This window comes from Orcinus orca, chromosome 11, assembly GCF_937001465.1.
Source record: "Orcinus orca chromosome 11, mOrcOrc1.1, whole genome shotgun sequence".
NCBI lineage: Eukaryota > Metazoa > Chordata > Mammalia > Artiodactyla > Delphinidae > Orcinus > Orcinus orca.
Window position 1 is genome coordinate 84643516 of NC_064569.1, and position 24809 is coordinate 84668324.

Here is a 24809-nt window from a genome sequence, read left to right on the forward strand (position 1 = left end):
CAACACAATAAATGAAATTAAAAGTACTCTAGATGGGATCAATAGCAGAATAACTGAGGCAGAAGAACGGATAAGTGACCTGGAAGATAAAATAGTAGAAATAACTACTGCAGAGCAGAATAAAGAAAAAAGAATGAAAAGAACTGAGGACAGTCTCAGAGACCTCTGGGACAACATTAAACGCACCAACATTCGAATTATAGGGGTTCCAGAAGAAGAAGAGAAAAAGAAAGGGACTGAGAAAATATTTGAAGAGATTATAGTTGAAAACTTCCCTAATATGGGAAAGGAAATAGTTAATCAAGTCCAGGAAGCACAGAGAGTCCCATACAGGATAAATCCAAGGAGAAATACGCCAAGACACATATTAATCAAACTGTCAAAAATTAAATACAAAGAAAACATATTAAAAGCAGCAAGGGAAAAACAACAAATAACACACAAGGGAATCCCCATAAGGTTAACAGCTGATCTTTCAGCAGAAACTCTGCAAGCCAGAAGGGAGTGGCAGGACATATTGAAAGTGTTGAAGGAGAAAAACCTGCAACCAAGAATACTCTACCCAGCAAGGATCTCATTCAGATTTGATGGAGAAATTAAAACCTTTACAGACAAGCAAAAGCTGAGAGAGTTCAGCACCACCAAACCAGCTCTACAACAACTGCTAAAGGAACTTCTCTAGGCAAGAAACACAAAAGAAGGAAAAGACCTACAATAACAAACCCCAAACAATTAAGAAAATGGGAATGGGAACACACATATCGATAATTACCTTAAATGTAAATGGACTAAATGCTCCCACCAAAAGACACAGATTGGCTGAATGGATACAAAAACAAGACCCATATATTTGCTGTCTACAAGAGACCCACTTCAGACCTAGAGACACATACAGACTGAAAGTAAGGGGATGGAAAAAGGTATTTCATGCAAATGGAAACCAAAAGAAAGCTGGAGTAGCAATTCTCATATAAGTTATATATATATATATATATATATATATATATATATGTAGTTTGCTTGAGTGCAGTGTTTTTTGTTTTCTGTACTGAATTCATTAGCATGGGTCGGTATAAAATTTAGCATAGGTCAATATGTAATTTGTAAACTAATAAGGTCTTAAAAGTGAGGAATTAAGTCTTTTAAATTTAATTATTTATTGCAAAGAGCAGAATAGCATACATAAACAGGTGCCTAAGGAAAACTTGTATTCTAATATGGAACTCTCATGAACACCTTTTTTTTTTCTTCTAACGGTATGATAGTAGGCCATTTGATTATTTTTATGGCTTTAACTTTACAACAATGAAATATTCGTAAATTTTAAAAAGTATTTTTCTTTATTTGATGCGGGTGGGATACTGGAGAAATGAAAGGTCAAACATCTATTGAGGAATCCATACTTGTCTATATATTGTGTACTTTTATTTCAAGAACTGATTTAAAATTCCTAAAAGGATGCTATAATAAGTTATTATGCCATTTTACAGACTGAATTAAGTGAATTTCAGGGAGGTATGAAACTTGCCTAAGGCTATCCAGCTACCAAGCGGTAGAAGTGAGAATTAAATCCAGGTATACCTATTAAAAAAAAAAAAAAAAAAAAAGGCGAGGGCAGCACCAGGGTATGGGGTTGTTAGTTTTATAGGGGTGAGTAATTTCATACGCTGATCAGTGGGAGGAGTATTCCAGCTATTTTGGGAAGGGGTGGGGATTTCTAGGAATTGAGCCACCGCCCACTTTTTGACCTTTATGGTCATCCTTGGAACTGTCGTGGCACCTGTGGGTGTGTCGCTTAGCTTGCTGATGTGTTACAATGAGTGTATACTGAGGCTCAAGGTCTAGTGGAAGTAGACTCGTCCGCCATCTTGGACCTATTTTGTTCTAATCAGTTTATGTTGTGTCCTCAGGCTATGTAATTCTTTTAAAGGTTGTGCCCTGCCCCCTTTCCTCCTGTTTCATATTGAATATATAATATTTACCAGAGTATGTTTTAATAATTAATACATGATATATTGTATAATTTATATATCATATATATAATGATATCTATAGGTATTTGTTCTAATAAGTCATTAAAAATAAATGAATATTCTTTTTCTTTCATAAAAAAAAGAACATGTGAAGGATGGTGAGGAGACTGGAATAGTAGTTATCATTTATCTAGAACCTGATCCTTCAGACAGTGTGCTGAGGTCTTTATGTACAGCCTCTCAAATGCTCACAACAAGCCATCAGGTCACATATCATTATTTCCATCTTCTAGCTTGGGAAACTGTGGCTCAGAGGAACTAGGAATCCAAGACCACGCAGTGAGGAGTGATGGAGTTAAAAATTAAACAAAGGCCATTTTGACCCTAGAGTCCATGCCATTTCCACCAAACTGCATTAATGTCTAACCTTTTATGGAGAGCTATCATTTATAAACCACTTTCCTCAATATCACAGGCGGCATAATACTGTGGTAAAACCATGAGCTGTGGGTTCAAATCCTGCATCCTACACTTAGTTGTTACAGCAGCCCAGACAAGGTGACCTCTCTTACCTCTCAAGTTCCTCTCCCTTAAAGGTGGCCACTGTCATGATAGTAGTAACAACAGCCAAAGTTGAGGGTCATTTTTAAGATAAAATAACACATATAAACTGTGTTGATCCACAGTAAGTGCTCAAGAAGCAATAGCTGGATTATTCTTTCACACAAGCTTTCAATGAATGTTTTCTATTATGACTTAACTTTCTAGAAACCTCTTACTAGAAACTTACTAGAACTATGTTGGGAATGTATGAAGTATAATAGAAGGTCCCTACTTCCTAAAGAAGCTTGCAGCTAGTGAGAGAGAAAATGCATTAAATACTCAGCCTTACATTATGTTATGGGCTGAACTGTGTCTCCCCAAATTCATATGTTGAATGAATTACCAGTATCTCTGAATGTGACTGTACCTGGTGATAATCACTTTAAAGATATACTTAAGGTTAAATGAGGTCATATTGGTGGATCCTAATCCAATATTATTATTGTCCTCATAAGAACAGATTAGGGCTCCCCTGGTGGCACAGTGGTTGGGAATCCACCTGTAAATGCAGGGGACACAGGTTCGAGCCCTGGTCCGGGAAGATCCCACATGCCACAGAGCAACTAAGCCCGTGTGCCACAACTGCTGAGCCTGCGCTCTAGAGCCCACGAGCCACAACTACTGAAGCCCACACGCCTAGAGCCCACGCTCCGCGACAAGAGAAGCCACCGCAATGAGAAGCCTGTGCACCGCAACGAAGAGTAGCCCCCGCTCGCCGCGACCAGTGAAAGCCTGCACGCAGCAACGAAGATCCAACGCAGCCAAAATAAATAAATAAAACAAATAAATTTTTTTAAAAAGAACAGATTAGGACGCAGATAGCTACAGAGGGAAGACCACGTGAGGACACAGCAAAAAGGTGCCCATTTGCAAGCCAAGAAGAGAGGTCTCGGAAAAAAAAAACAAAAACCCTGCTGACACCTTGATTTTGTTATGCCAGCCCTAACAAATTAATACACTATATAACATAGATGAAAAGCAGTAATACAAGACCCAGTAATCCCAAGCCCAGAAGGACTCCCACAGAACTATGCACTTTATAATACCTCACACAATATGGGAATTATTTACTCATCTGCATTACTGGGTGTATAAGCTTCCTAACAGTAGGGTGCAGATACATTTGCTGTTGTGTCTCCAACACCTAACACCGTTCCTGGTACCCAATAGATATTCATTAAATAAGTAAAACCATGAGAAATGCTTATCCTTCCTTTCCTGTGGTCCAGGGTAACCAAACAGTTGATGTAAGAAAGTTCTTCTTTATATGAATATTATAGCTAATAAATGCACAAGAAATGATAAAATGAGGCAACTGCCATCTTGTTACACTTACAGCAAAAATGGATCTATGCTGATTGCTTCTATACCTAATACTAAAATGATTAAAAATGGATGTTGAAATTATTATTGAATGATTGATGGGGAATTTACAATGAAAGGATCATGTTGACACCATCTGTATTCACTGATGAATCTTAAGATATCTAAAAAGGGGGTGACTAGATAGTATGCCTCGTGATGTGATACAACAAGGAGGACATAGCACCATCTTTGAAGTATCTTCCCTAAAAATTTGTTCCAGTGTCTAACTGAACCTCTAGATCTAACTAGCTGTTTACAAAAATATAGGGGTTGGAAGAACAAGTTAAAAGGCACATCAATGAAGGATTCAGCAAAATCCAGGATGTGAGACACTTTCCGGAGAAATGACCTATTTTCTCTAACAAAACCGTGGCATGGGTTGGAGGGAAGAGGAAAGGTAGAGCGTCACAAAATTAAAGTGAACATAAAAGATATAGCAACATATTCAGAGTGTGCAATCTGTTTGAATCTTGATTCAATCCTATCAAATGTAAAATGGCATCTTTTGAGACAGTCTGGGAAAAAGAAATGTGGACTAACATTTCACTGTGTTGATGAATTATTATTAATTTTTGTTATGTATAATCATAGCATGGTCTATATGTACAAATGTAGAGAGATGTAAATTTAGGTATAGATGTGGACATCCTTATCAATTAATGATGCACACTGAAGAATTTGTGGATGCAATAGCATGATGTTTGAGAATTTCCATAAGAGTTTTAAAACTAACTTGATTCTCAAATGCTCCACAAAAGATGGTAGATTTAGTTGTTGTTGTTGTTGTTGTTTAAGATGAAAACATTGAAAACACAATTTTCTTGGTTAAGAGGTTTGCCAAGGTTACTCAGTCAGGAAGTAGCAGGACCTGCTTCTTCCATGTCCTACTCTGGTGCACGTGGGTGTTTCGCTATAGACCCCTAACTACAAAATTAAGGATAAAGGCATACATTTTAAATTAACATTTATTCTTATGCAATATCCCTGCTGGGTGTTTTATATGCATTATCTCATTGATATTCGCCACAAAACCATCAAACATGTGCTATTAGACACGTCTTGCAGATGAACCAGAGCTCAAAGAGGTTATGTGATTTGCCCAGAGTGGCACAGGATTCCAACCCAGATCTGTCTGACTCCATATCAAAGGAAGAATTTGGCCAGAGGGTCTTTGGCCAGGGGGCCAAATCAGCATGGCAATCATTGCACGTGGCAGCTTCCTTCTTGGTGAGTTGCAATGTATATTGGCTTAGCCAAAGTTCCCAAACTTTGAACATAGAACCTTTTTTAACTTTAAACATCTATTAACCCCACGTATTCCCACAGAGCACACCTTGAGGAATGCTTCATTGTTCCATGTTATCAATGGGTGAAATCTTACTATATTGCTATCATTTTTTAATTTGAGAATATGAATGCATACCATTAAATGGGAAAGGAATAAATCCATTTCTTTAGCAAGAAAACAGTGGATGATAAGTGACCAGCATCATTTTTCATTGATAAGCAACTATCTTTACTCTGTCAAGAACAGTATTATTTCCTTCCAAGTATTTAGTCTCCTACGTATTATACCTTCCAAAGAGCCCATGAGGTCTAGGATCCCTTCCCCAACCCAAGCTCATTGGAAAGTTTATCTCCTAGAATAGTGAACAGAAAAGGGGGAGGAAATTTCCATTTTTCAAGATGTCCTCACATCTTGATGTCACTGCTACTACTAATACAAACTGAAGGCTTTGGGCTAAATTTTACAGAAGTGAGTTAAATTTTTTTTCTTCAGATGTGAAGACTTTTAACTAAAACTTGATCATGAAAAGAAAAAGTGGGGCAACAATTTCAAACTGAGCTGCTTTAAGAAATGCTTTCCATGCATAACCAAAAACTTATCACCTCTTCCTGTTCCGCCCGTTTTCTTACATCTTGGGACTCAGACATCTATGTGGACCTGCCACCCAGGAGCAACAGCCTCTGAGGATGTGAGCGGCTTCATTTGGGCATGAATGAGTGAAGCTCATCACGGAAGAGTCTTCAGAAGGAATAGCAGTGGGCTGAGAGCTGGGCGCTATGTCAAGCAAACCCCATCTTCAGGGTGTACACAGCAGCATCCTTTATCTTTCAGGTCTGGTACAATTTTTAGATGGGCAACTGTGAAACCAGGAAATGTCTTCTCTAAAGAAAACCAGAACCTTCTGTTGAGAAAGGGAGAAATGTCATCCCACGTCAAAGGAAATCCAATCATTAAAGACAAATTCTTCTCTCTTAAAAATCAAGAATCTGCTTCGTAACCGTTAAAACTTCCACTCCAATTTTCACATGCTCATTTTCCTCCATTTTTACAACTTTCCTCTAACCTCCATTCCATATTATAAAATCTGGTGTACATATTTTCCCCTAGATTTTTACAAGAAGATAATGCCACCCACCATCTGTAACAAATGTGCACACACACTGCCATTTCTTCACAAAAGCAAGGAGAGGTGCGACTGATGATCTCATACCTGCTTTTTGGGTCTCACAATCACAAGGGGTCGACAACTCTGTGAGCTATGACATTTGCAAGCACTGGGCAGCACAGACGGGCAAGTCAACAGATTGCTGGTTTGGGCGCCCAAGACCTTTAGCAGACTGAAGACGAGGAGGCTCTCCCTGGAAAACCTTATCACTGACATTCCAATCCAGCAAATGGAACCCTAGACTGGTCCATTCTGGCTCCTTTCTGCTGAAATCTATCAGCCCTCCATTCTGTACCCACATTTCCTGGTGCAAACTTTTTTATTCCCATCCTGATATACACTGAATTTTCATTTTAACAAATCATCAAATCACAGGGCTTAGAACAATGTAGATCAGTTTCTTGAATAAACAAATAAACACCTTCTATGTGTCAGATACTGTCCTATATGCTTTCCAAGTGCGACAAATTATGTTTTGAAAAGAGAAAGAAAAAAGAAATGAATTAAAGAATCATGGATATATTAAAGAGTAAAAAACAATTTTTCATATCATTCAAAATGGAAATTGCCTTGCAAGTTATATGTATGCTATTTCTATTTTTTATATTTATATAATTATGTATTTAAATTATATATAACATAACTATTAGATACATTAATTATATTTTATATTTAATTTGGTATAATTTTATATTTTATTTTATATAATTATAGGTAATGTTTAATTATATATTATAATTATCTATCTATCTATATATAATTATCTCCTTCTCTCATATAATCATTCATTCAACAAATATATACTTAGCTCCTATTAGGTGTGTGTGTCGCCCTTGGTGCTAAGAACAGAGAAATAATCAGGGCAGCTGTTAAACCTGCCAGAAGCAGTTTACAGTCGAATGGAGAGAGCTGCCAGGTGAAGATGGGGAGGCTGTAAAAAGAAACTTAAGTTTTGAGTTTGTTTGCAGGCTAGAGAGGAGGTGCTGGCTAGCATCTTCTGTACTTTAGAATGAACTGACATCAAACAGCACAAAGTTCATTTTTCAAACACCTAAGCAGAGGATGTTAGTTATCACTGAATATTTTTTTTTTTTTGCGGTACGCGGGCCTCTCACCGCTGCGGCCTCTCCCGCCGCGGGGCACAGGCTCCGGACGCGCAGGCTCAGCGGCCCTGGCTCACGGTACCAGCCGCTCCGCGGCACGCGGGATCCTCCCGGACCGGGGCACGAACCCGCGTCCCCTGCATCGGCAGGCGGACTCTCAACCACTGCACCACCAGGGAAGCCCTATCACTGAATTTTTTGTCAAGATAATTGTATTGCTCACCTTGTTTCTATGACTAAATAGCAGGGGTCTAATTTATATAATAGAAAAAAAGAACAAAACCTGAAAGAGGAAACTGATACTTTACTGGACCCCCAACTCTGCTGGATGTTTCCGCATTCATACTCTTAGTCAATAGCCACGAACCTTAACCACCACTTCATAAGCCTCACATTCGCTCCACTCTGCAGATACGGGAAACCAACAAACTCTGGAGTTTAGGTATTTTTCCCAAAACAATCCTGCTGGTGGTGCAGAGTTGGGATTAAAACAGTAAGGACTGCAGTAAATGAAAGAGCACAGGCTCCGTTGAATCCTTAACCATGCCAGAAATCTGGATTTCTAAGTGAAATCTCCTGATTTTTTTTTAATTGGCAATAATTCAAAAACTTTCAAAACCCTATGCGGGTAAAACAAAACACACCTGTAATCAAATGCTGATGTCCATTTGAAACCTCTGCTCTGCAATGTTTTGCTCAGCTGAATTACCCAACTGAATTAGGGAGACAGGTACCATAAAGACTACTAAGGCAGCATAAGAAGTCATGTTGACTCCTAGAGGAAAACATAGGCAGAACACTCTTTGACATAAATTGTACCAATATTTTTTTGGATCTGTCTCATAAAGCAAAGGAAATAAAAGTAAAAATAAACAAATGGAACCTAATTCAACTTAAAATTTTTTGCACAGCAAAGGAAACCATCAACAAAATAAAAAGAAAACCTACTGTATGGGAGAAAATATTTGCAAATGATATGACTGATAAGGGGTTAATATCCAAAATATATAAACAGTTCATACAACTCAACATCAAAAAAAACAAACAACCCAATTAAAAAATGGGCAGAAGACTTTAATAGACATTTTTCCAAAGAGGATATGCCGATGGCCAACAGGCACATGAAAAGATGCTCAACATCGCTGATCATCAGGGGAATGCAAATCAAAAGCACAATGAGATATTACCACACACCGGTCAGAATGGCTATCAACAAAAAGAACACAAATACAATTGTTGGCAAGGATGTGGAGAAAAGGGAACACTCATAAACTGTTGGTGGGAATGTAAATTGGTGCAACCACAGTGGAAAACAAAAAACTAAATAAAAAACTAAAAATAGAACTGCTGTATGATCCAGTAATTCCATTCCTGGGTATATAGCCAAAGAAAAAAACCCAAAAACACTAATTTGAAAAGATACATGTACCCCAATATTCATAGCAGCACTATTCACAATTGCAAAGACATGGAAGCAACCTAAGTGTCCATCAACAGACGAATGGATAAAGAAGATGTGGTATGTATGTATGTGTGTGTGTATATATATATATATATATATATATATATACACACACACACACACATATACATACACACACACACACACACACACACACAATGGAATACTACTCAGCCATAAAAAAGAATGAAATAATGGCATTTGCAGCAATATGGATGGACCTGCAGTTTATCATACTAAGTAAACCAGACCGAGAAAGACAAATATCACATGACATCGCTTATATGTGGTTTCTAAAAAAAGGTACAAATGAACTTATTTACAAAACAGAAATACACTCACAGACATAGAAGGCAAACTTATAGTTACCAAAGGGGAAATGGGGTGGGGGAGGGGGGAGGGATAAATTAGGAGTTTGGGATGAACATATACACACTATTATATATAAAATCAATAACCAACAAGGTCCTACAAATTTAGCACTCAATATTTTGTAATAACCTATGAGGGAAAAGAATCTGAAAAAGAATATATATATATAAATATATATATGTATTTTATATATATATTTGTGTGTGTGTGTGTGTGTGTGTATGTATAACTGAATCACTGTACTGTACACCTCAAACAAAAAGAAATTTTTTTAAGACCTACCTTTCGTGCTCTCCTAGGAGTCTTTGGTTCTTTTCCTTCTCATCGGCACCACCCTGGTCTGCCCTTTCCTCTGCTCCTACCAACACTGTCTGAGAAGTTTCATCTCTCTCCCACTCGTCCCCTTAAGGTGTGAGATTCCTCTTCTACTTTCATTGATTTTCCTCTTAATAACAGACCCTGTTTTGTCCTCTTTTATCCTTTTCTCTCCTTAGAGAGAAGAAGAAGAAAGATGTGAACCTACACGTTAATTTTTATCCTGTCAAGCTCAGAATAAGTATCTATGAGTTAAACTGGAGACACTTAAAGCATCTGCTTGTACAATATTCCTTTTTACTTTATCCACGCTAACTTCACTTACTAAAAATCCAAGACCTACAGATTCTTCTTTGTCTACTTGATGTTGGTGTCAGTGATGTTTCTAGTACAGACCCCCTTTGAATATGAAGGCTTTTGACATTTATAGGACATTTGCTGGCAACAAAAGGGGTTTTTCAAACCTTGTCAAAGGTCAGTCAAAGACCTTTCATCCCTGCCTTAGTTCACTAATGTTTGGACTCAAAACTCCACAGTTTTAGAACTGTCATGTTCACTGGACCAGGAAAAGTAGACTTTTAACTCAATAACCACCATTCTTGTTATGCAAATAACAGAAACATAGCACACATGAGAAAAGAACAAAGAGCAAAACATAAAGTAAGCGTTTGGAAATTGAACATTAATATGTCCTCTGATGTCCGCTTGGGTACACGGTACTGCATGCATTTCCATAAAAATCAGTTCTTGCTTAAAGGTGGAGGTTTATCAGTAGACCTTTGAAATTTGGTTGTAGTCTCCCTCTTCAACCTGAACCCACCCGCATTCCTTCTTTTAGAAATTCCTCACAGATTCAAGGCTGTTTCTTATGTATTACTTTATCAAATAAATTAACAATCCAGGAAAATCCTTTATGCAGTCATTTGTTATTTATGTTTTCTTTAATTTCTAAAGTAATTAATCTGCTATGAAAAGTTCATCAGGATGATGAAAAGACTTCTCAGAGGAAGAGATTATCTGGTCCGAGTGCTGTCCTGAAAACGCGATTTCTAAGAAGCCTAAATAGTCCACACATAACACAGAGAGAAAGAACACCTGAGCCTGATGTTTCCTCTCCCTTTGGTGGTCTTTCCTCAGTTAACTTGGTCACCAATATGTACTGAAGGAACTACGATGCTCACAGAATTTCAACCTGGTGGCTTTAAGTCACTGGAAACTTTTATTTATTGATTGATATTTTCTACTTTGAACCTACTGCCTCTGATGAGAAGGGGATGATTCTGGGAGTTTGCAGTTCTAAACGAATTGTGTGGATGAGACCAAATCTCTGGATCATTTTCCCTCCAAAAAAGTCACTTTTAATATAGTTAAGAAAAGAAGCCACTGGCAGGGGGCATCCTGTCTTTCTCTGAGGAAACTCACTTTTCTCTTTTCTGTGTTTGTGCCCTGGAAATGGTTAGTCTGCTCCTCCCTCTGTGGTTTAAAGTGCAGAAAAGAGGAAGCTAACGGTACCATTGTACTTGTTTAGCAGGGGGGCTGTAAGCCTCATGCAGCTGACCATCTCCCTGAAGGCAGTGAGAAAACAACAGTCATGGTGCCGAGGCTGCTCTCCCCGCTGAAGCTGTCGCTCCTTAACTACGTTCTTTTGTGTAATCGCTCCAGTTGTCACAGCAATGTCTTACTTCGGTGTCAGCCAGGTCAGCTGAATGGGGATCTACATGTGTCTGTTTTTAAAATATTTTTAGTTCCCATACTTACAAAACATCTAGTTAAGTTGCCTAAATAGCTTGGTCTTTCAGGCTTTTAAATCGGTTGCCATGGTAACAGATGTTCCAGACAGGGACCTACAATTTTATATTAAACTACGTTTTCCTCGACTTGCCACAAGATTCACATTGACATGCTCTGTCTTGGAGAGGGGCAGTGGTATGGGGTGGTAAATGTACGAATAAAATTCAATCTTTGTTCCCCCTTTGTAGTACATTTTTTTAAATAAAAACATATTGCACTCATAAATTTGGCTATCACATAATGCTATCTCATACCACTCTTGGTGTTTAACAAGACCTGAAAATATTGAAATAATAGTCATAGTAACTGAGAAGGAGAAAGAGAAAAAAAGCCTTAGGCTCCGTGGCCAGTTCTCCAAGTACACTTCAGATAAAATTAAAACTACACAACTCCATTGACTGGTCATCTTGAAACAAAGAACAAAAGCTTAATCGCATATCTAGACAGGGCAATTAAAGTCAAGACCACAGAAATCTAATTCTCCAAGCATATCCATGCATAATAACCACTTTGGGAAACGGGGTCCATACTGAAAAGCCTCTGTGTCTGCAGAGAATCCGTAGTTTTTAATTATGAGACATTTCACAAAAAGAAGACATGTGGGTGGAGATGACGAATCCAAGAAACCATGGAGGGAGGCCTTTCCTTCTCCACAGACTCTGAAACTGGTAGATTTCTAGCATCAGCTTGTAAGAAAAAACCAGGCAGTACTTTTCCAAAAATTCCCTGCAAAAACACTCTCTGAAAAGGCATGCGGCCAAGTAGAAAGAATATGACGGGTTATGGAACAGAGAAGATCTGGGTTCAAATACCAGCTCTGCCTCTTTACCAGAACCTCACCCCACCTTTGGGATAAAAATATCTATTTGAAGTGGATTTGTACTTAATAATCTAATGAGATCCCATATGGAAAACATTCAGCCTAGCATTGTCTTAGTGAATCCTTTAGTTCATCCTTTCTTATTTTCCCATCTCCATCAGGAATCCCTGAGTTTAAAATCCCTGAGTTTAAATTATCTTTCTTAGTGGCTTTTGCAACTTGATTGTCTCATTTCTTGGGTGGGCCACAGGGGTCTCTGTAACCATACCTTACCCAAGATTCCATGTGCAGCTCAAGGGCAAAGCTCATGGTCTATAATGGAATCTCACCTAGTCAAGGAACTAAAGAGGTAATCACAGATCCCTTGCATTTTAAGAGAATCAGTCTTTCCACTCCCAACAGAAAGATTAGAATGATTTCTGGATTAAGTTCAGATGCTCTGAGTAGGGAACACCACAACAGATTAAACATGTAAGAAATTTATCAAAGGAAATACCTGTGGAAAAAATGGGGAGGGACGAGTCTGACCCTGAGGGAAGGTGAGAGGAAAGGAAGGAAGGAAGTTTGGGTGGAAGCTTCCTAGACTGCTATCCAATCAAGGAAAGTGCATCTAGAACTTCAGGGAGTCCTCAAGCCAAAGTCACCATCAGAGGAGTCTCTTGTCCCCCAGGATGGGCCTCGGTATCCCTGCCATGCTTGGGCTTATGACATATCTGAGAGGGGAAATCTAACGGCTTCCACAGCTTCCTAATTAGGTTTCACATTTTCTCCAGCTGTAGACACAGCCTTAAATTAAAACCTGGATGTTTCAAAAAGGATCACTTAGATATATAAAGCCAACCTCCCAATTAATAAGGTTTTTACATGAAGCAAGCTACGCACAGCAGAGCTGCTGATGACATTGTCTTTGTATTGCATGGAGCACTTGTGACAACTAGAAGACATTCTTTCATAGCTGAGCCAACACCCACTATTGAGGTCCCTCACCCCCCTGCCCTTCTCCATAACTCTGCTGTAAGAAGCCTTCCTCCTCAGCTACCTTGAGAGCTCCCTATACCCTGAGCCTCCTCCCTGGCTGCCTTCCCCTCTTCCTGAAAAGTTTAGACCAAAGTGGCTTAACTCCAAGGACACAAGACACAAGGAGTATAAGTTAATACTTGCTGCTACGACAGATAAATACCCTAAGCTCAGTGGTTTCACACAGTTGAAATATATTTTTTGTATATCCAACAGTCCATGCAGGTACGTGGCAGGCAGCCTTCAACACAATGAGTCAGGGACCTCTGCTTGGTCCACCCCCTAGGGATTGGGGATATTCTCTTCCAACCAGTGGACAGAAAATAATAGAATGTAGGAATCTCTGGGGGAGATTTTCATGGACAAAGCCCGGACACAGAATCTATCACTTCCTTAAATACTTGTTGACAAGAAAAAATTCCATGGCCACATCCAACTGCAAGGGAGGCTGGGAATTGTGGTCCAGCTGTAGCCTCCAGAGCAAGAATAACAAGATTTGGTTAGCATCTAGCCATCTCTGCTAAGAAAGGTCTAGAGTTGGGGCCTGAGAACTGAGCTCTCAGCCAACTGAGTTACTATCTATCTGTGCAATGGGACCGTTTTGAAAGGTTTTGCTTTAAAAGGTTTCTGAGGTTCGTTTCAGAACCTAACCACAAGACCGTAAGCTGCTTGAGGGCTCAGCCTTGAACACTCAGTAAATGTTTTCAGGTGGAAAATTCCTATGAGAAGATGGATTTGGGGTCATAAACAACCTATCTGTAAACAGACTTCAATAAGAAAGTGTATCTGTAAATTAGGAGCTAAATGTATATGTGTCAGGCTAAGTATCTATTGAATGGGAATGGGAATGTCAGGCACTTGGTTCCCATCCTCTAACAAGCATGAATTCTTATCATAAGATAAGTGGATCAGAGACACGTTAGGAATTGACTATCCATGGTCATTTGGCGATTTTCTCATGCAACATACAAGCTGTTGAAAACACCATGACATTGATCTTCACCTCTGTGGTCTTTGTGACAGCAGATTAACTAAAAAATGCTGTCTTCCATTAATCTCCAATGAAGCAGCTTGTTTTATGAGAATAAAATTTTTGGACCCCATTTATGGCATTATGGTGAAATTTTATTTTATATTCTTACACATATGAAAATATGCCATTTCGAACATATGTTTGGAGAGAAAGCAAAAGACTGCTGGCAATCTAGCCACTTAGCACAGACAACAAACAAAAGTATCTGTTTTTAAAGGTGCATCAGAGCTTCCTTTTACTTTGAAGATGAAAAACAGCTCTTCCTAATCCCCTAACAACATAATCCTGCATTGCATTGTCCATTTTAGAGGACAGACAATATCGTGTGCTTACAAATTAAAGTCAGGAAATTTTAGGTCTGCTAAGAAGTTGAACAATACATTCCTGATTAGAGAAATATGCAAAGACTGCTTTTCAGATGCACTTTGCATTTACAAAATATTTCCGTAACACTTATAGACACATGGAATAAATGATATCATATTTGGCATGTCTGGATTTATTCTCATGAAATTGGATCAGTGATTATCAGAGTGTGGTAGAAAGAGCTCTGATGTAGGAGTCCAGACACTTGAATTCATGACTCAGCTCTGCATTTACTAGCTGAGTAACTCTGAATAAGTCACCTAACTTCTCTGGGCTTTGGTTCTCTCCTTTGTAAAACTTATATTTTGGTTAAATGACTTCCCCTGCATCCATTATTCTATATATATGGTATCTTCAACCTTTCTGAGTCTCCATTTCCACATATAGAAAACTGTTTATAAAACTATATACCCTTTTTCCATCCTAGGGTTCTCTCAAGCACAAAAGAAAAAATATACGGAAAAGAGCTTTGGAAATTGCAAAGTGATAGGCAAATACAGGATGATTTAAAGAAAATAATCATATTCATAATGTCCAAATCTCTTGCGTATTTATTTAGTCTGGACCCAGGGGTAGATACAGTGGAATTTAAGATTCAGCTATGCTGATCCATCTAAACATCATTTAGAAAATTGAGAGTTATTTCCATTTTTGACAAGCTGTGAAAGATAGCCTGAAGTCCAGACAAAGAAATCAAAGAGGAAATTTAAAAATGCCTTAAGACAAATTAAAATGGAAACACCCTGATCCAAAAATCTATGAGATGCAGCAAAAGCAGTTCTAAGAGGGAAATTTATAATGAAATAGGCCTACCTCGGGAAACAAGAAAAATATTAATTAAATAATCTAACCTTACACCTAAAGAAACTAGAAGAAGAAAAACAAAACCCAAAGTTAGTACAAGAAAGGAAATAATAAAGATCAGAGCAGAAATTAATAAAATGGAGACTAAAAAAATATGAAAGATCAATGAAGCTAAAAGCTGATTCTTTGAAAAGACAAACAAAATTGACAAACCTCTAGCCAGACCTCATTAAGAAAAAAAGAGAGAGGGCCCAAATAAATAAAACCAGATGTGCAACAGGAGAAGTTACAACCTACACCACAGAAATACAAAGGATCCTAAAAGATTATTATAAGCAAGTATATGCCACAAATTGGACAATGCCAAAGAAAGGGATAAATTCCTAGAAATGTACAGTCTTCTAAGATTGAAACTGAAAATATGTAAAAACAAATACTCATAATGAAATTGAATAAGTAATCAAAAACTCCCAACAAACAAAAGTCCAGGACCAGAAGGCTTCACAAGTTAATTCTATCAAACATTTAAGGAAGAGTTAATACCTATCTTCTTGAATTATTCCAAAAACACTGAAGAGGAAGGAATACTTGAAAACTCATTCTATGAAGCCAGCATCACTCTGATTCCAAAACCAGATAATGACACCACAAAAAAGGAAAATTACAGGCCAATATCACTGATGAACATACACATAAAAATCCTCAACAAATTATTAACAAAAGAAATTCAACAATATATTAAAAGGATCATTTATCATGATCAAGAGGGATGTACCCCAGGGATGCAAGGATGGTTCAATGTCTGCAAATCAGTCAATGTGATACATCTCCTTAACAAAATGAAGAATAAAAGTCATATAATCATCTCAATAGATGCAGGAAACACTTTTGACAAAATTCAACATCTATTTATGATAAAAATTCTCAACAAAGTGGGTATAGAAGGAACATACCTCAACATAATAAAGGCCATATATGACAAACCCACAGCCAGCATCATACTCCATGGTGAAAAGGTAAAAGCATTTCCTCTAAGATCAGAAACAAGACAAGGATGCCCACTCTCATCACTTTTACTCAACAAAGTATTGGAAGTCGTAGCCAGAGCAATCAGACAAGCAAAAGAATAAAAGGAACCCAAATCGGAAAGGAAGAAGTAAACTGTCACTGTTTGCAGATGACATGACACTATATACAGAAAACCCTAAAGACTCCACCAAAAAACTGTTAGAACTAGTAAATGAATTCAGTAAAGTTGCAGGATACAAAATTAATATACAGAAATCAGTTGCATTTCTATACACTAATAACAAACTATCAAAAAGAAAAATTAAGGAAATAATCCCATTTACAATTGCATCAAAAAGAATTAAATACCTAGGAATAAACCTAACCAAGGAGGTGAAAGACTTGTACTCTGAAAACTATAAGGTGTTGATGAAAGAAACTGAAGATGACACAAACAGGTGGAAAGATATACTGTGCTCATGAATTGGAAGACTTGACGTTGTTAAAATGGCCATACTACTCAAGTCAATCTACAGATTCAATGCAATCCTTATCAAAATACCAATGGTATTTTTCACAGAACTAGAACAGAGAATCCTAAAGTTGGTAGTGAATCACAAAAGACCCCAAATATCCAAAATAATCTTAAGAAAAAAGAACAAACCTGGAGGTAACACACTCTCTGATTTCAAACTATACTACAAAGCTACAGTAATCAAAAAAGTATGTTACCAGCACAAAAACAGACACATAGATCAATGGATTAGAATGGAGAGCCCAGAAAGAAACCCATGCTTATATGGTCAATTAAGTTACAACAATGGAGGCAAGAATATACAGTGGGGAAAAGACAGCCTTTTCAATAAATGGTAGTGGGAAAACTGTAGAGCTACGTGCAAAAAAAAAAAAAAAAGAAAGAAAGAAACTGGACTACTGTCTCACACTGTACACAAAACAAACTCAAAATGGATTAAAGACTTAAATGGAAGACCTTTTTTATGATTTTTAAAATCATAAAACTTATAGAAGAAAACATAGGCAGTAGGCTCTTTGACATCAGCCTTAGCAATATATTTTTGGATCTACCTCATTAGGCAAGGGAAACAAAAGCAGAAGTAAACAAATGGAACTACATCAAACTAAAAAACTTTTGCACAGTGAAGAAAGCTATCAACAAAACAAAAAGGCAGCCTATTGAATGACAGAAGATATTTGCAAGCAACGTATCCTATAAAGGATTAATATCCATAGGGAGGGGGAAGGGTAAGCTGTGACAAAGTGAGAGAGTGGCATGGACATATATACACTACCAGATGTAAAATAGATAGCTAGTGGGAAACAGCCACATAGCACAGGGAGATCAGCTCCGTGCTTTGTGACCACCTAGATGGGTGGGATACGGAGGGTGGGAGGGAGGGAGACGCAAGAGGGAAGAGATATGGGAACATATGTATATGTATAACTGATTCACTTTGTTATAAAGCAGAAACTAACACACCATTGTAAAGCAATTATACTCCAATAAAGATGTTAAAAATAAATAAATAAATAAAATAAAGATGCTATGATGGGGCTTCCCTGGTGGCACAGTGGTTGAGAGTCTGCCTGCCGATGCAGGGGACATGGGTTCGTGCCCCGGTCCGGGAAGATCCGACATGCCACGGAGCGGCTGGGCCCATGAGCCATGGCCGCTGGACCTGCGCATCTGGAGCATGTGCTCCGCAACAGGAGAGGCCACAACAGTGAAAGGCCCGTGTACCGCAAAAAAAAAAAAAAAAAAAAAAAAAAAGATGCTATGATGATCCATGTACAAAAAATATATATATATTTCTCTGCATCATACTTTGAACAGCTGCATACTATTTCCTTGAATAAAGTATTTTACTTTAAAAAAAAGGATTAATATCCAAAATATACAAAGAACTCATATAACTCAATGTCAAAAAAACAAACAATCCGATTAAAAAATGGGTAGAGGACCTGACCAGATATTTTTCCAAAGAAGACATACAGATGGCCAACAGACACATGTAAAGGTGCTCAACATCACTAATAATCAGGGAGATGAAATCAAAACCACAGTGAGATATCATCTCACACCTGTCAGAATGGCTATAACAAATAACCAGTGCTTTTGAGGATGTAGAGAAAGGGGAACCCTCAATGCGCTGTTGGTGAGATTGTAAATGGGTGCAATCACTATGGAAAACAGTACGGAGTTTCCTCAAATAAATTAAAAATAGACCTACCATATAATCCAGCAATTCTACTTCTGGGTATTTACCTGAAGAAAATAAAAACACTAATTCAGAAAGATATATGTACCACAACGTTTATTGCATTATTTACAATAGTCAAGATATGGAAGCAGCCTAAGTGTCCATCGATAGATGAATGGATAAAGTCGATGCAATATATACAGGTACACACAATGGAATATTACTCAGTGATTAAAAAAAAATGAAATCTTGCCATTTGCCACATGAATGGACCTAGAGGGTATTATGCTAAGTGAAATATGTCAAAGAAAGATAAATACAGTATGGTCTCACTTATATGTGGAATCTAAAAAGTAAAACAAACAAACAAAACAAAACAAAATCAGACTCATAGATACAGAGAACAAATAGGTGGTTGCCAGACAGTAGATGGGTGGGGGAATGGGAAAAATGGGTAAAGGGAATTAAGAGGTACAAACTTCCAGCTAAAAAGGAAATATATGTCATGAGGAAGTATTATACAGCATAAGGAATATCATCAATAATATTATAACAACTTTGGATGGGGACATATGGTTACTAGACTTACTGTGGTAATCATTTGTAATGTTTTTATATGTAAGATCACTATATAGTATATCTGAAACTAACATATTATTGTATGTCAATTATACTTCAATACAAACTAAACTAAGTTAAATTAACTTAATAAAATTCTAACTCGGGACTTCCCTGGCGGTCCATCGTTAAGCCTCCACGCTTCCAAAGCAGGGGGCACGGGTTCGATCCCTGGTAAGGGAACTAAGATCCTACATGTCACATGGCGCGGCCAAGAAAAAAAAAAATTCTAAGTCAGTCTCAAGGGGTAGAATATGTAGAAAAGCAAAAATTCTCAAAAATGCAAAATAAATCATATGATATTGCAAAATGTTATCATATGTGGTATATTGCATTAACGACCCCAGTTATTCATTCACCTGTCCCTAAATTCATTCACCTTTGCCATGTAATTTTGTAGCACTTCCCACTCTGAATCTGGGCTCAGCCATGGGATTTGCTTTAGCTAACGGGATGCTAGCAACTACAAACACAAGCACAGCCTTTAACGGGCTGCACTGTTGGACTTGCCCACCTTTGCCCTCTGTCGTTAACGTAAGGATATATTCAGGCTATCCTGCTGGAGGTCAAAAGCTACATGGGCCAGACCCAAGTCACCCTGTCTTCCCAGTCAAGGCCATTCTAGATCAGCCAACAGCCAACCCTCAGGCAAAATCAGCAGGGCTGCCTACCAGACTCACAGCTGACCACAGACATGTGAGGGAGCCACGCTGAGATCAGCCAGAACAAAACCACATCAGCTGAACCCTTCAAACCCCCAAGCAAAATAATTATTTACGATTGCCAATCATCTGTTATGTATTAGATAAAATGATATGAGGAAATATTTTCCCTTTAAATGTATATCACTGATGAGATCCTATATATTTACTAGAATATTATTTTTAAAATTTAGTAGAATTTATTATTTACTAAGATTATAAAATATGCACATATAAACCTACTCATTATGTACCATTGTATTCTACAACTTGGAATAGCCATCATTGTATTAATGGGGAGGGTGGGGGTGAACAGGGAGGTATTTACTCCCTGAAAGGGGATTTCTGCTAAATAATTGGATGGATATGAATTTCTGTGCACAGGAATATAATTAGAGGAGGGTACTAACCTCATCCCAAGTCAAGCAGCTGGGATCAACGTGGAGGATTTCTCCCTACCTCTCCAAAGACACTGGCTTGTCCTGGCTGAGAAGTAAATGTGCTCTGCCCTGCTTCCCTCAGAAGGAGTAACTGTGGGGTCCCCCATGATCAGGGAGCAAAGACTGGATTGAGAAAGCATCTTTCATCACAGCTGCTCTTTTCTGCAACTAAGGGACCATGAGCCTGCAGAGTTCCAATTGTAGGAGACCTACTGCATTTCCTTTGGGCCGCTGCACCTCAATAAATGGCTTCTGTTTTAAGAGTCTAGATGTCAAAAGGGCTTAAACGCACCTGCTGTATTTGGGCAGGATTGGACAAAGATATTTTGATACTCTAAGCATTAACGAGATCGTGGTGCCCACTGCCATATGTGATTCAAAATAATATATGCTTTTTAATGACAGAAAATGTCTTCTATGCTGGGATCCAGCTATTCTGATTGTAAACTTCCTGACATAATACAAAAAGCCAAACTTCTCTCTATTTTAGTGGATTTTTGTTTATTTTTTATTTCGGGGAAACGGAGGAGATTGTTTTTCTGTCCACTTTGCTGGTTCCCAAATAACCCTCGTGTTAGGTAATCTATCTATAAGTAGATTAGGAAAAAAAAACAGGAAAACTAGATTTTTTTTTTTTTACCTGGGCCTCTCGGACTGCCCTAGCCAGGTGTATCCATTTTAAAATGGAAACAATCTATACCAACAGCCATCCTTAATTAATAAATACAAAATTAGTAAAGTTTCACACAATATGCCTTGGAAAAATAACTTATTTCTGAATGTGATTGCATTGTGAGAACAAAACTCTAATTAGTAATACAAGTTCAGCCTATAAATATTTATGTTGAATACTCTTATTATTTAATAAACTTGCTAACCACCCTTGTGATTTTATTTAGCCTGCTTTTAAATTTTAATTAGATGTAATGTTCAGACAAATATAAAATGCTAGCATTTAAAGAGGAGTCGATGGATAAAGTATAGCTTTCATCCTCATAAAGGGGGCCTGCCCTTATGCATCCCAAACTTAGCCTGTACGCAGTTTCTCAGGACTCTCTGGGTTAAGAAAGGTCCTTCTTATCCAAGGAACTGCAAACATAATGCATGTGATAGTCATATTCATAGTTTGGATATGTCATTTTATTAACCAGAAGCTTCAACTTCAAAATGCAAAGTGTATACAAATTGTAACCCACAGATACTTCCTGGATCAGACTTTTAAAGGTAAAATCCCCATTGTTCCTAATTCAGACTCTTTTACTCTTGACTAAGAGGTAATCTCCTCGGAGGCAACGACTTTGGAATTCTCTCCCATTTCAAGTGCCCACAGAACTGCTACTGCCATTTACAAATTTGTACATAAGCCTGGATACAAAACAAACCCTATGGGAAAAAACAAGTCCAATGAATTCACTCAAAGTGCAAATGACCTCAAGATCCAGTCTTTCCTTTTCTGTGGAACTAATAAGTGAATCTTATGAGTCTGGACCAAAAAAAAAAGCGACTGAAGTGAGCCTCTGAGAGACATTTGTGCTGATGATGACAGCATTTTCATGGTAATTTGTCAATGTTCTTGCAAAGCAATGGTAATTTACTTCAGGAAAACCAGCTAATAGCCTTGTAGATTTGAGGCCTTCTTCCAGAAAGGCCACATGCACGCCATGTCTAGTGCCTGCAGGTCCCCATAGCCACGCAAAGATCCCCAGCTAAACTTTGCTCTGCCTGGACCCCTGGAACCTCCAGACCTGCTTTCCCCATGGTCACAATCTCAAAGTCAGTGCCCAGTATGGGAAGCCCAACTGGGGTGAGAGGGAGTAGGGATTTGAGGGAGGAACAGGGCACAAGGCACAGTATTAATGAACATCAGACTTTTGAGAGGTCTTAACGGGACCGCTTTCTTTCTGAGCAGAAACAAGATCAAAACAAACAAACAAAAAATGTGTAAAAAGACATCTATCAATACCATTCATTTCCTTTTCTGATTATAAAGAAAACACTCATTCATTACAGATTTTTGAAAAACAGGAAGATCCAAAAAGGGACAAAATCATCAGTAATTTTATCCAGATATCTTGATTCAGTTCCTTCCAGTTTTTCTCAATGCAGACTTTAATTACTCTACGCACATTCATCGTGTATGAACACTTTTTTTGAACATACAGTTCTTGTAGCCACATAGTATCACTGTCTCTATGCACCTGTAAATTACAGAATGCTCCTATTACTGGACAACATAGGTGGCTTCAATTACTGCATAACTAAACATAACATCATCATGACCATCCTTGTACAGAAATCTTGGTCTCACACTCTAATTATTTTCTTAAGAAAGATTCTCAGAAGGGATGAGTGGTATCAATGAATATGGACATTTCAACACACTTGATACATAAAATTGAGCCAGTGGTTAGGACTCCATGCTTTCACTGCCGAGGGCGCGGGTTCAATCCCCGGTCAGGGAACTAAGATTCCGCAAGCCTCGTGGCACGGCCAAAGATAAAATAGATAAATTTTTAAAAACTTTTTCTTAAAAATTGAGCCAAATTGCTTTCCAGAAAAGCTGCAGCAATTAGACACTATGTTCAAAAGCAAATAAGAGAGTCTCATATTAATGCACTTTCACCAACACTGAGTGCTAATCACAGATCAAAGTCATTTTTGTAGTTTATGTATAAAAAATACATTATGTAAGGCTTGGTCTGCTATAAAATTAACATATTTGGCCCATTTGGAAAACCACAGGAAACAGAGTAACCTCAAAGAGCACATGATATGCCGAAATTGAAGCGGTTTGCCCTGGGGTCACCTGACCTTTTAACAATGAATTTGGGACTAAAAACCAAGATTTCTAATTCCCAACCTTGTTCCTAAGTAGTAGAGGTTGTCAGTAAAAATGAAAGCTATTTTAAAATGTGGAGAGAATGGAAAGATAGGAGAGACTTTTGACTGTTTTTTGGTAAGTAAACTTTTTCCCCACTGATGTTTCATGTCTTTACAGAACTGCCCCAAGCTAGCACTCCTTCCACCCAGCAGTTCACCAATTATCACCTCCACCTCTCAAGGGGGGTCCTTTGGGAGGAGAGGAGTCACAAAATGCAAATACTATGTTTCAGAATTAACCAGAGCAGTGTCATTAGGAAGCTCAGTCTATCCTGAAGATCTCTCAAGTGACAATCTAAAATCAACTACAAATGGGTCCTCCCTACCTCTCTGTATACTCCCAAGTTGTCTGTGGCTCATTTATACTGAGAACATTAAAGTGAAGGCCATCACTAAAGACTTTCCTTCACATCTCAAACCTCCCTTTAATTTTTGCATTCCAGTCTCTTCTCCATCAGACCCTACTGTGGCTTTAGAACACAGCCACAGATTCTTCCTGATGAAAGGAGGCATCTATGTCCCCTTCTCTTGAATCTGGATGGCTTGTAACTGCTTAGACCAACAGAGTACAGGAGAAGTGATGCTAGGTGACTCATGAGGCTTCGTGATAAAAGGCTATGCAGCTTCCTCCTGGTCTGCTGGGGACTCTTGTTCTTGGGGCCATTGTGTAAGGACCCGGACTACACTGAGCCCACCATACAACGAGGAAGTCCACATCACATTGAGAGAAGCGGGGAGACGCACCAATGACAGTTCCAGATAAACTCGGCCTTCAAGTCAGCCCAGGCTCCGGACATGTGAGTGAGGAAACCCAGACCATTCCAGTCCCCAGCCATTCAAGTCAACCACAGCCTTCATGATTTCCCACTAATGCCCCAGGCATCATGGAGCAGAAGCAAGCCATCCCCCACTGTGCTCTGGCTCAATTCCTGACTCACACAATGAACACAATCAAACGACTGCTCTTTTAGTCACTGTGTTCAGGGCATTTGTTATGCAGCAGTAAGCACTGGAATACCTCCCCTCGGGCCACACCCTCACACCCTGCCCCACTGCATTACTGCTATGGTCTAAGCATTTGTGTCCCACTCCCCCATCCCCAATTCACATGTTAAAATCCTAATGTCCACTATGATGGTTTTAGGAAGTGAGGCCTTTGGGATGATTAGGTCATGAGGGTGGAGCCTCATGAACAGCATTAACGCCCTTATAAAAGAGGCCCCAGAGAGGTCCCTTCCACCATGTGGGGACACAGGAAGAAGTCCGTAGTCTACAACCTGGAAGAGGGCTTTCACCAGAACCTGACCGTGCTGGCACCCTGATCTCGGACTTCCAGCCTCTAAAACTGTGAGGAGTAAATCTCTGCTGTTTATACGCCACCCAGACTGTGTTATTTTGTTTACAGCCTAAACGGACCAAGACAATTATTCTCCCTCTTTTCCTTTTCCTTCTATAGTCCATGAGCT